Source organism: Oncorhynchus masou, chromosome 32 (genome assembly GCF_036934945.1).
Source record: "Oncorhynchus masou masou isolate Uvic2021 chromosome 32, UVic_Omas_1.1, whole genome shotgun sequence".
Classification (NCBI taxonomy): Eukaryota; Metazoa; Chordata; class Actinopteri; order Salmoniformes; family Salmonidae; genus Oncorhynchus; species Oncorhynchus masou.
In genome coordinates, this window is record NC_088243.1 from 23,438,480 (window position 1) to 23,452,232 (window position 13,753).

General features: G+C 42.2%; 1 pseudogene; it reads left to right on the forward strand.

Moving 5' to 3' along the window:
* LOC135527166 (RNA helicase aquarius-like) overlaps positions 1 to 13,177 on the forward strand; it is a 35,551-nt pseudogene extending 22,374 nt beyond the window's left edge.
* The last annotated feature ends 576 nt before the right edge of the window (positions 13,178 to 13,753 follow it).

Here is a 13,753-nt window from a genome sequence, read left to right on the forward strand (position 1 = left end):
CACTCTGCATACAATACATGTACAGTCAACTGTAAACAAGAACAATTCTACTTTCCACTTTGCTTCCTAATATAAATCAAGGTTTTCTTTATTATACTATTATTTTATCTTGCTATCTGCAAAATTCATGTTAGTCTTAGCAAGCTGCACATGTCCAAGAATGTTAGCATTAGCCACTAATGCTAACTGAGTGGGCAAATCTGGCTAGCAAACTGTGTAGGTTGATGGGGGGGGGGGGGGGGGACTATTTAATCAATTTTAAAATAAGGCTGTAACGTAACAAAATGTGGAAAAAGTCAAGGGGTCTGAATACTTTCCGAATGCACTGTATATATCATCATGTTTGTACTATGGCATGTTCTGAATCAGAAAAGAATAACTAAGCATATTCTAAAGTTGTTGTCCTAATATAACACCTATTCAATTCTAGCTGTTGTGCCCCGGGAAACACAGACCAACATTTTGGTTCCTACTCTGTCACAACAAACTCCTCCCTGGCTTTTTAATCTGTTATGCCAAACACTGTATTTCAACTATATCATTAGAATAATCATTCTATTTCTTCTTTTCCACAGATCACCCAAGTGGTTTGAAAATATTGCAAATCAAATCACAATCGCAGTAAAAAAACACACAATTAGATGTTTTCCCATATTGTGCAGTCCTAACACAAGCTCCTTACTGTCATTTCAAAATTACATCAATGCTTGAAGAAATATGTTTGACATTTCAAAAAATTTAATGAAAAGGAAGATGTTGCTCAAGAATTTGACACACAGGAAGGATATCACATAGTTCAACACTCATTAAAATGTGATTGACATGTAGGCAAGTCCCTCTTTTCACATTTGATCAGATTTTGGTACATATTAAAACTTAAGACTAGGGGGCAGTATTCAGAAGTTTGAGTGACTGAGGTGCCCAAAGTAAACTGCCTGTTTCTCAGGCCCAGAAGCTAGGATATGCATGGTAGTATTGGATAGAAAACACTCGAAAGTTTCTAAAAATGTTCAGCACACCATTGATTCCTATGGCTGTCATTTTTAATATGAAAGCAATACCTCCCAGATTGCAGTTCCTAGGGCTTCCAATATATATATATACACACACATACACACACATACACACACATACACACACACACAGTGGGGCAAAAAAGTATTTAGTCAGCCACCAATTGTGCAAGTTCTCCCACTTAAAAAGATGAGAGGCCTGTAATTTCGTCATAGGTACACTTCAACTATGAATGACAAAATGAGAAAAAGAAATCCAGACAATCACATTGTAGGATTTTTTATGAATTTATTTGCAAATTATGGTGGAAAATAAGTATTTGGTCAATAACAAAAGTTTATCTCAATACTTTGTTATATACCCTTTGTTGGCAATGACAGAGGTCAAACGTTTTCTGTAAGTCTTCACAAGGTTTTCACACACTGTTGCTGGTATTTTGGCCCATTCCTCCATGCAGATCTCCTCTAGAGCAGTGATGTTTTGGGGCTGTTGCTGGGCAACACAGACTTTCAACTCCCTCCAAAGATTGTCTATGGGGTTGAGATCTGGAGACTGGCTAGGCCACTCCAGGACCTTAATGCTTCTGATGAAGCCACTCCTTTGTTGCCCGGGCGGTGTGTTTGGGATCATTGTCATGCTGAAAGACCCAGCCACGTTTCATCCTCAATGCCCTTGCTGATGGTAGGCTTTGTTACTTTGGTCCCAGCTCTCTGCAGGTCATTCACTAGGTCCCCCCGTGTGGTTCTGGGATTTTTGCTCACCATTCTTGTGATCATTTTGACCCCACGGGGTGAGATCTTGCGTGGAGCCCCAGATCGAGATAGATTATCAGTGGTCTTGTATGTCTTCCATTTCCTAATAATTGCTCCCACAGTTGATTTCTTCAAACCAAGCTGTTTACCTATTGCAGATTCATTCTTTCCAGCCTGGTGCAGGTCTTCAATTTTGTTTCTGGTGTCCTTTGACAGCTCTTTGGTCTTGGCCATAGTGGAGTTTGGAGTGTGACTGTTTGAGGTTGTGGACATGTGTCTTTTATACTGATAACAAGTTCAAACAGGTGCCATTAATACAGGTAACGAGTGAAGGACAGAGGAGCCTCTTAAAGAAGAAGTTACAGGTCTGTGAGAGCCAGAAATCTTGCTTGTTTGTAGGTGACCAAATACTTATTTTCCACCATAATTTGCAAATAAATTCATAAAAAATCATACAATGTGATTTTCCGGATTTTTTCCCCCTAATTTTGTCTGTCACAGTTGAAGTGTACCTATGATGAAAATTGCAGGCCTCTCTCATATTTTTAAGTGGGAGAACTTAACTAACTAAATACTGACTAAATACTTTTTTGCCCCACTGTATGTCTCCATGAAGTCTGTCGATCCAGACCATCTGTCCAAACCTGCTATACCTTGACCTGTGAACCCCCCCCCCCCCTAGCCTTGTGTCTGTCTGTAGACATGTTGTTTCCTACTAGCCCTGATCACTTAGCTTCAGTGTTTTATTTCCCATATATATGTAAATAAACAAATACAGATTGATACTTGGAGTCAAAGTATCGAAATATTGTTGAAAACAGCTCTTGTTTTGCTTCTCAAGCTTTCAACATGTTCCTTAAAATTCTCTAACCTTGAGTGATAACTTTGTGTGTTTGAACAGAAATACCATCCAGTTTACGCCAACCATGCTGGGATGCAGCCTGAACCCACTATGGTAAGAACATTTACTGTCTTATGTTTATCTCTTGTTTGCTACTTACATTTTTATACTAATACAATAAACTGAACTCATACTGGCCATAGAACCATTGACGATATTGATTTTCATAATTTAAGATGTGGTCAAGATCAAACATCTTGTCTGGTAAAAAAACATTTAAATGTTTTTTGACTACTCATATCTAGCCACTTGAGTAAACCAAGGCACTAGACGGACAGCATTAAAAGTTTGAGCCACAGCTGAAGTCTCCTATCCATTGGCTCGTTAGTTATACTGTGCTTTTCAATCACTCATAGCCCAGAGTGGGTTGTTGGCTACCTATGACAGGTGTATTATTGGCCCTGGCCTCTTAGAAGAGCTGAGGATTTGTAACTACTCTTTCTGACGCAGGGGACTGGCTAGGACCTTCCCTCAGACACTAGTAATCTGCAGTTATTTAGCATTCCATTCCTCCTCACTCCTGCAGATCTCAGTCAGGCCCTCTTTGTGAATTACTGCCCTGAAAGCCCCTCCACGAAATTAAATGGTGACGATGGAGCGCGCACACACACACACACAACTGCCTCGCAAACACAAAGCCTCTCATCCACAGAAACACACACATTCACTAACACACACAGCTGCCTTGCTTTGATGAAGCTCATTCCTGGCCTGGTGACTCGTAGCTGGCAGAGTGATCTGTCTGTTATTTATTGGGTGACTGCTGAGGAGTAAATATGGCAGCATGGCTATCAGCACAGTCGTAAAACAACTCTACACACACACACACAAACCACTCACTGGCATGTGTCGGGACAATCGTTAGCAGCCAAGGCAGCCTCCCAGTCCCAGGCTTCTCCTATCGTCTTGAGCTGTTTATATGTGTTATTCTGTGTTTGGGTCTGTAGTGTATAAAGTGGACTGGCTTTTGAGACTTACCTGAGGTGTGACGTGGCTAAATGAATATACCATCAAGTAAACTCCATTCCGAGTTTTAGCCTCCACTAGTTTTTGAGCAACTTCTGCCTTGGAAAAGCACTGATGAAAATGGAAATAAAAATAGTTTGAGTCTTTCCAACTTGTGTAGTGGTGTTTTTTCTAGACCATACCCAATGACCCCTCAGCCTTAACTAGACCCAATGACCCCTCAGCCTTAACTGGACCCAATGACCCCTACAGCCTTAACTAGACCCAATGACCCCTACAGCCTTAACTAGACCCAATGACCCCTACAGCCTTAACTAGACCCAATGACCCCTCAGCCTTAACTAGACCCAATGACCCCTACAGCCTTAACCAGACCCAATGACCCCTACAGCCTTAACTAGACCCAATGACCCCTCAGTCTTAACTTGACCCAATGACTCCCTCAGTCTTAACCAGACCCAATGACCCCTCAGCCTTACTAGACCCAATGACTCACACAGCCTTAACTAGACCCAATGACCCCTACAGCCTTAACTAGACCCAATGACCCCTACAGCCTTAACTAGACCCAATGACCCCTACAGCCTTAACTAGACCCAATGACCCCTACAGCCTTAACTAGACCCAATGACCCCTACAGCCTTAACTAGACCCAAAGACCCCTACAGCCTTAACTAGACCCAATGACCCCTACAGCCTTAACTAGATCCAATGACCCCTACAGCCTTAACTAGACCCAGTGACTCCTACAGCCTTAACTAGACCCAATGACCCCTACAGCCTTAACTAGACCCAATGACCCCTACAGCCTTAACTAGACCCAATGACCCCTACAGCCTTAACTAGACCCAATGACCCCTACAGCCTTAACTAGACCCAATGACCCCTCACCCTTAACTAGACCCCAATGATCTCTCCAACATTAATTGCTGGTGACACTGTCTGTGATTTATTTAGAATTCAAGTCACACTTAACCAGCATGGCTACCACAGCATTCGCAGCAATACACCATCCCATCTGGTTTGCGCTTAGTGGAACTATCATTTTTTTTGACCCAACACACCTTCAGGCTGTGTAACGCTATTTGACCAAGAAGGAGTATGCTTTATCAGATGATCTGGCCTCTACAATCACCCGATCTCAACCCAATTGAGATGGTTTGGGATGAGTTGGACCGCAGAGTGAAGGAAAAGCAGCCAACAAGTGCTCAGCATATGTGGGAACTCCTTCAAGGCTTTTGGAAAAGCATTCCAGGAGAAGCTGGTTGAGAGAATACCAAGAGTGTGCAAAGTTGTCATTAAGGCAAAGGGTGGCTACTTTGAAAAATCTAAAATATATTCTTACACTTTTTTGGTTACTGCATTATTCCATGTTTTTTATTTCATAGTTCTGATGTCTTGTAGAAAATAGTAAAACAAAGAAAACCCCTTGAATGACTAGGTATGTCCGAAACCTTTGACTGGAACTCTATATACAAAGGTATGTGGACACCCCTTCAAATTAGTGGGTTCGGCTTTTTCAGCCACTCCCGTCGCTGACAGGCGTATAACTCTGTAGCCAAACATTGGCAGTAGAATGGCCTTACTGAAGATCTCAGTGACTTTCATTGTGGCACATCTTTCCAACAAGTCAGTGCGTCAAATTTCTGCCTCGCTAGAGCTGCCACGGTCAACTGTAAGTGATGATATTGTGAAGTGAAAACGTCTAGGAGCAACGATGGCTCAGCCGGGAAGTAGTAGCAAGCTCACAGAATGGGACCGCCGGGTGCTGATGCACATAGCACAAATATTGTCCTCGGTTGTAACACTCACTACCGAGTTCCAAAATGCCTCTGGAAGCAACGTCAGCACAAGAACTGTACGTTGGTAGCTTCATGAAATGGGTTTCCATGGCCAAGCATCTGCGCACAAGCCTAAGATCGCCATGCGCAATGACAGGCGTCGGCTGGAGTGGTATGAAGCTCGCCGCCATTGGACTCTGAAGTAGTGGAAATGCGTTCTCTGGAGTGATGAATCATTTTTCACCATTTGGTAGTCCGATGGACGAATCTGTGTTTGGCAGATGCCAGGATAACACTACCTGCCCCAATGCATAGTGCCAACTGTAAAGTTTGGTGGATGAGTAATAATGGTCTGGTGCTGTTTTTCATGGTTCGGGCTAGGCCCCTTAGTTCCAGTGAAGGGAAATCTTTGAATTGGAACGCCGACTGCAAGCCAGGCATAATCACCCAACATCTTTGCCCGATCTCACTAATGCTGTTGGTGCTGAATGGAGGCAAGTCCACGCAACAAAGTTCCAACATCTAGGGGTAAGCCTTTCCAGAGGAGTGGAGGCTGTTATAGCAGCAAAGGGGGACTAACTCCAAATTGTATTGCCCATTATTTTGGAATGATATGTTAAAAATATAACTTGTGCTATTATATAATAGAACTTGTGCTATTTTTTTTCATGACTTTATGAACCACATCAAATATGTTATTTATTATTGTCAGTCTGCGTTAAAGACCAAAATAGACCCCTTGGTCTAAAATAGTTCCAACTTCATTAAATATTTATTCAGTGCTCATGCAGCAGCCGTTTTCACTAGCTCTGATCTTGCTGTCAGAATAACTAACTATAGCTTTGAGACCCAGGCTATATAAGTACAAATCTCAGTTAACACAGAACCAAAGGCTTGCGTAAGTGGTCAGATGCTTGATTAAGTTCTTGGTCCATAAGTGTTAAGAGAAGAGAGAGAACGAGGATCGGAAACGAAACAAAGAACTCCACACTTTCTCTTTGCAAGTTACGGTCTATGGGCCAAATTTCCCCTCCCATCCGCAATTCTAAAAATACGTGCAAAATCATGGTTTGTGCATATAACCAGTGATGGAAAAACCCAAGAACCGGAGCTAATGCCGCCCATTATCTCACGCATCCCGCATCTACTGTACCATTTATGAAGTCTGTCAATGAGAGATTATATCAGTATGAATAGCCTCAGGCCATATGTCAGAGCAGGAGCCTCAAGGAGTCAGCAGATATGTATTCTTTACACTGGTAACCATCGTAGCTCAAAGAATGTCAATGGAAACCACAACAAATAGGCCTAGTGATACAAAATATACAGTACATGGGTAGATTCAGTTGTGTTGATTAAATGGGCAGATATTGCTGTAAAAACCTTGATTCTGGCCCTACCTACCCTTAGCTCACTGAAGGATGCAGATATGGTCATCTTCTGTTTAAAAACAGACCAGTTTTCTCCTGTTTCGTGCCGACTGAACACAGGCCCTTGTTGCGTAGAGCAGAGCCATTGAGAATGGCGTGAGTTTGAAGTATGAGGAGTGGATGTGACGACTCTGGAATAGCACAATTGCATTCTGCAGATCAGCTAAAGCTAGCTACAGTACCAGGACAAGAGGCTGTCTACAACATGCACGCTGACTGAATCAACATTCTCCCCTTTCTTCCTTCCTTCCGGTCCAATGACGAGGAAGGAGAAACCTGGGGAAACTAATTAACACTGTACTGTATAGGCAATAGGATGAACAATTATTATCTTTTCTCAATGGTCAACCAAGGGTAGTTTACAGTGACATTAATATACATTACATTGCCTTTTAATAAATAAATAATTCTATAAACCTCCCCCTTAATTAGATATTGAAATACTGTGTATATGAACGACAGAGGTGTATATAGAGCGCTTTTGTGGAAGTTGAAAGCACTTTATGACTAAATGGGTCAGTTCTGTCTCAGTCTCTGTCTCTTTGGCAGTCTCCTGGGACGGGAGAGCAGAGGGCTGCTTTTGTGATGAGGGAAACAAGTTCACCACTTTTTAATTTGATCGTCATCAACAGGTGTAGTTCTGTTTACGAATCATCTGCTGAGGCTTAGCAAGAGACCTATTTAAGAGTTAAAGTTTCACTCTGACACACGCGCACACATCACAACAGTGTCTGGGTGACATAGAAGATAGCATGGCCAGGTGCCACTGCCACCCACAAATCGTCTTTCTGGTTTGTTGTGGTGGCACACCGGGATGCCTGACTAGACAAAAGATGGCTCGGTTTTCTGTATTTTTGTCTCTTTTTTTTGAAAAGCAAACTATTGTATTTATTTCACACTCTTTGTTTGACAATGTAATTTGTGAGCTTTGTATTTATTCAATATCAAACATTGTAACACGTGTAGGTAACTTATGTCTTGTTTAAAAATATGGAAATTAAATATTTTTTTGTATGTGAATATTTTAAGCCCTTGAAACTGACAACTTCATATTGACCAATGCAGCTCCTATTCCTGTTATACCTTGTCAATATTATTACATGTATTAGAGAAGACTGCAATTTGGTCCTTCTGGCTATTAGCTTCCATCGTCTCAGCAACCAAAACTATTAATAGCCAGCTTTGAGTTTGGGTTTGTCACGCCTTGGTCTTAGTATTTTGTGTTTTCGTTAATTAGTTGGTCAGGCCAGGGTGTGACATGGGTTTATGTTGTTGTATTTCGTAGTGGGGTTTTTTAGTTATTGGGATTGCGGCTGAGTAGGGGTGTTGTATAGGTTTGGCTGCCTGAGGCGGTTCTCAATCCGAGTCAGGTGATTCTCGTTGTCTCTGATTGGGAACCGTATTTAGGTAGCCTGGGTTTCACTGTGTATTTCGTGGGTGATTGTTCCTGTTTCTGTGTAGTTTCACCAGATAGGCTGTAATTAGGTTTCACGTTCCGTTTTGTTGTTTTGTATTTGTATCGTCATTTGTTTCATTAAAAACATGAGTAACCAACACGCTGCATTTCGGTCCGACTCTCTTTCGACAAACGAAGAACGTCGTTACAGGGTTCTTAAACTTTAGATTTGATTATTCACTTCAAGCCTACTGGCTTGTTGCTTGCAGCTGATACTGATTTGTGCATGAAGGGTTTGGAACTATTTTCCCTAGGCTGTGATGTCACAGGTTTAGGCTTCAGTTCTCCTCGCAACATTAACACTTCTCCTCGGAATGACTTGATATGACCCTCAGATCACGACACTGATCTTATCTGGCTATGGACAGGCAGGCAATGTTCAGGGAAGGTTGAGGCTATTATCATCCTAGGAATATGGCATAACAGTGTTTGTAAAGGGTGGTTGTTACTAGTTTGATACTGTACCAGGCCTCCAGGTACGATGAGAGAATGGTTGGTTGTTGGAATGAGTTCCAGGAATATAACCACTCTTCTATGGTTCAATTCAACTGACTGAAATGGACCTGATACTGTTTGCTTTCTCAAGGTAAACTATGGATGAATGTGGTATATGCTGTGTTCTGGTATGGGCGTGTGAACGACGTACTGGCCAGGAGGCTGGAGCTGCTCAGAGAGGTGGGCAGTCTGCAAGAGAGTCTGGACCTACACCTGTGAGACCGACAGACACTTCTACCTCTACCAGGTCAGTACAGGAGGGGGGTGTGTTTGGGGATAATAGATGTGAATGTGTGTGACATTAGACTAAAGGTAAGGCATTTTCCAGATTAATTAGTCATTTCTGATATCCCGACCTGCAAAAGTTGGTAATAAAATGTGTCACTAAAATAAAAATGAAAGGGGGTGAGATGCTGCCGATCTCATCCCAGTGCAATAAGTGTCAGTATCTTCCTTCCACTTCAAATCCGCTTCGATATCAAATACCAAAATATTATACCATATCCTCCATTTATTTGTGTCACCTAATTACCAAAATAAATGCCACAACAGACAGTTCTGGATCAAGTCAAATGTTATTGGTCACATACACATGGTTAGCAGATGTTAATGCTAGTGTAGTGAAATGCTTGTGCTTCTAGTTCCGACCATGCAGTAATATCTAACAAGTAATTTAACAATTTCACAACAACTACCTTTTACACACAAGTGTAAAGGAAAAAGGAATGAATAAGAATATGTACATATAAATATATGGATGCGCGATGGCCTTGCGGCATAGGCAAGATGCAGTAGATGGTATGGAGTACAGTATATACATATAAGATGAGTAATGTAGGGTATGTAAACATGATATAAAGTGGCATTGTTTAAAGTGACTAGTGAGAGCTAGTGGCTAGAGATTTGAGTCAGTATGTTGGCAGCAGCCACTCAATTTTAGGGATGGATGTTTAACAGTCTGATGGCCTTGAGATAGAAGCTGTTTTTTAGTTTCTTGGTCCCAGCTTTGATGCACCTGTACTGACCTCGCCTTCTGGATGATAGCGGGATGAACAGGCAGTGGCTCAAGGTGGTTGATGACCGTGATGATCTTTTTGGCCTTCCTGTGACATCGGGTGGTGTAGGTGGCCTGGAGGGCAGGTAGTTTGCCCCCAGTGATGCGTTGTGCAGACCTCACTACCCTCTGGCAAGCCTTACGGTTGTGGGTGGAGCAGTTGCAGTACCAGGCGGTGATACAGCCCGACAGGATGCATCTCGATTGTGGCAGCATGCATCAGCAGAAAGGCCCAGAATAGACAACAGAGCCTTTTTAACAAAGAAGAGACAACCCAAGGCAACTGTCATCTTAAGAGGACCTGAGAGAGCTCATAAAATAGCCCAGATCTAAAATCAAGAAGAGTGGAGTGGATATCTCACTGAGGCGGCATCCTGTCAGTAAGAGGAGACTGGAAGACACAGCAGGGAGGCTGGCAGTAGGGTGTAGAGGGGAGAGTAGGGTTGAATATTGTATTTGACAAATGTTCAGTTTAAAACATATAGAAATATGTCTGTATTTGGTAAGAGCTTTAATTGTCATTAAAATTCAAGCCTGATGCTACCTGAGCCTGATGACCTATACATTGAAGACATTTTATGAGCCCTACATTAAAGACCTTTAATTTTTTTTATTTTTTATTTATTTCACCTTTATTTAACCAGGCAAGTCAGTTAAGAACAAGTTCTTATTTTCAATGACGGCCTGGGAACAATGGGTTAACTGCCTGTTCAGGGGCAGAACGACAGATTTCTACCTTGTCAGCTCGGGGGTTTGAACTCGCAACCTTCCGGTTACTAGTCCAACACTCTAACCACTAGGCTACCCTGCCGCCCCATTGAATGAGCCCGAGCCCAAGCCCAAAAAAGCCCAAATGATTGCGCCGTTATCCAATACATAGCCTATCATATATAAGCTACCGCACATTACACACGACAGAAAACATAAACGCCCATAGATGTAGCTATGCTCTCTTGGGTAAATAAATTAAACTAGCTCCAGTAGGCTAATCTTTTTGTATGGACTGTATTACTGTCCTTTATTGTATTATACTGTATTATATGGACTGGAATTACACACCTCATTCAAACCATGAAGCTGGGAAAGAACGTGATGCTAGTGCAGGACATGCGGCCTACAAAGTTACAATTATAGACTTGCGAATTTGAGTTTACATGAAATAAGTTTAGTTGTCCTCATGTTCATCATTGTAATGACATGCTTGAATAATATAGGACTAGAATAAGATGCAGACGGCTGTCATTTCTCTTCACGGCTATTGAATGGTTATGAACAAATAACTGCTATAGCTTACCGCCATCGAGTTCTCTTTCAAACTCCCTGTGAGTTCAATTGGCTGCTGTATTTAACATGCTGCATTTAACATGCTGCACACAAGAGCTTGCATCCCTCTTCGAATGATCTATTAGTATAAGAAACAACAAAAATGTAGAGCATGCTATTCTAGTATTTCTTTCATGGGACTACACGAGCTAAGGAAAGGTATTTAAGGAGAGAGGTCAGCGGAGCGCAAGTGTGTATTGCGCAAGAGACAGAGGCTATAAGTAGAGGCTAATGCATAACCCATCATTCATTCAGCTAAATATAAGACTAATACTGCATTGAATGCATTACCTGAAAGAGGTAGGCTAGGACATCTATCTACACATCAGTGTACAAAACATTAAGGAAACCTGCTCTTTCCATGACATAGACTGACAAGGTGAATCCAGGTGAAAGCAATGATCCCTTATTGTGTCACTTGTTAAATTCACTTCAATCAATGTAGATGAAGGGGAGGAGACCGGTTAAATAAGGATTTTTAAGCCTTGAGACATGTATTGTGTATATATGCCATTCTCAGGGTGAATGAGCAAGACAAGATTTTAAGTGCCTTTGAACGGGGTATGGTAGTTGGTGTCAAGAATTGCACCGCTGTTGGGTTTTTCATGCTCAACAGTTTCCCCTGTGTATCAAGAATGGTCCACAACCCAAAGGACATCCAGGCAACTTGACACAACTGTGGGAAGCATTGGAGTCAATATGGGCCAGCATCCCTGTGGAACGCTTTCGACACCTTGTAGAGTCCATGTCCTGACGAATTGAGGATGTTCTGAGGGCAAAAGGAGGAGGGGTGCAACTCAATATTAGGAAGGTGTTCCTAATGTTTTGTGTGTGTGTGTGTGTGTGTGTGTGTGTGCATATACAGTGGAGAGAACAAGTATTTGATACAATGCCGATTTTGCAGGTTTTCCTACTTACAAAGCATGTAGAGGTCTGAAATTTTTATCATAGGTACACTTCAACTGTGAGAGATGGAATCTAAAACAAAATTCCAGAAAATCACATTGTATGATTTTTAAGTAATTAATTTGATTTTATTGCATTTCAGTGTATACTGAACCAAAATATCAACACTTTACAAATATCTTTGTTTAGCCAACTTGGATATATTTGCTAGCTTACAAGGTAGAACAGTTGAATAGTGGAGAATAGTTACAGGGGAGAGGAGGGGGATGAATGAGCCAATTGTAAACTGGGGATTATGATGGTTTAAGGGCCAGAATGGGAATTTAGCCAGGACACTGAGGTTAACACCCCTACTCTTACAATAAGTGCCATGGGATCTTTAATGACCTCAGAGAGTCAGGACACCCGTTTAATGTCCCATCCGAAAGACAGCACCCTACATAGGGTAGAGTCCCCAATCATTGCCATGGGGCATTGGGACATTTTTTTTTTAGACCAGAGGAAAGATTGCCTCCTGGTCCTCCAACACCACTTCCAGCAGCTACTGGTCTCCCATCCAGGAACTGACCAGGACCAACCCTGCTTAGCTTCAGAAGCAAGCCAGCAGTGGTATGCTGCTGGCATGCTAGCCTGTCAACTTGTTCAGATGTTTAAATCAAGTTCAATATCTTATATAATTGTTTAATGCATTTGGAATATCGAGCTAAAACAAATTAATTAAATATATCATCCAGTCCTACTTTGTATGTGACGCAACTGTGTTTGTCTTTGAGTGAGAATGCACGTGTGCGGCATACCAAAAAGAACCAGACCTGTAACATCCAGGGGGGCTGTCTGCTGCTGTCCTCTCTCTCCCTGCTGCAGGTGATGTCTCACTGGGAAGAGTACATTTCCAAGGTCAGGTCTAAGCAGGGTGAAGGCCGAAGCCATGGCCACACACTTCCCCTTCCACAAGTACTTCTCCAACGCCCCCGAGCCTGTGTTCCACGGTTGCTCCTATGATGAAGACATGGACTTCGCTGAGGGTTGCTACCAACACATCAAGAAGAGATTTACCCAGCTGGAGGCAGGCCACACACACACACACACACACACACACACACACACACACACACACACACACACACACACACACACACACACACACACACACACACACACACATACATCACATGTTTACCTAGCTAAAGGGACATACACCATGAAGATCCTCACTCTGTCAGAGATAAACATGTCACAAACAAACAGGCTCTTGAACAAACACACACATACCATATTCATCCCAGTCAGAGGTTAATTATGTCACACACACACACACACACCATGTCAGCAGTTCGGATGTTGCTCACGGGTCGTTAGCCATCTTTGTGTGTGTGGTGAAGTGGGAGTTGGAACGCTGAACACATGTGATTCTCTTTCCACAACTGATGCCATGACAGGTCTGCCCAGGCTCACGTGATTGTTTAGATTCTGACTCCTACTGGAGAAGTATCCACTGTGACATCGCACTGCATCATATTTCAACAGTTTTTTTGTGTTTCTGTTGTGATTTTAGGAGTTTGTAATGTGATGGGGATATAGTGAGATTCTTCCTTTTCATTCTTTTCCACCCTCTTTGTCACTCACTCATTCCCTCTGTTTGAGTGTGTTCTGTGAGACATTGGTTGGAATTACA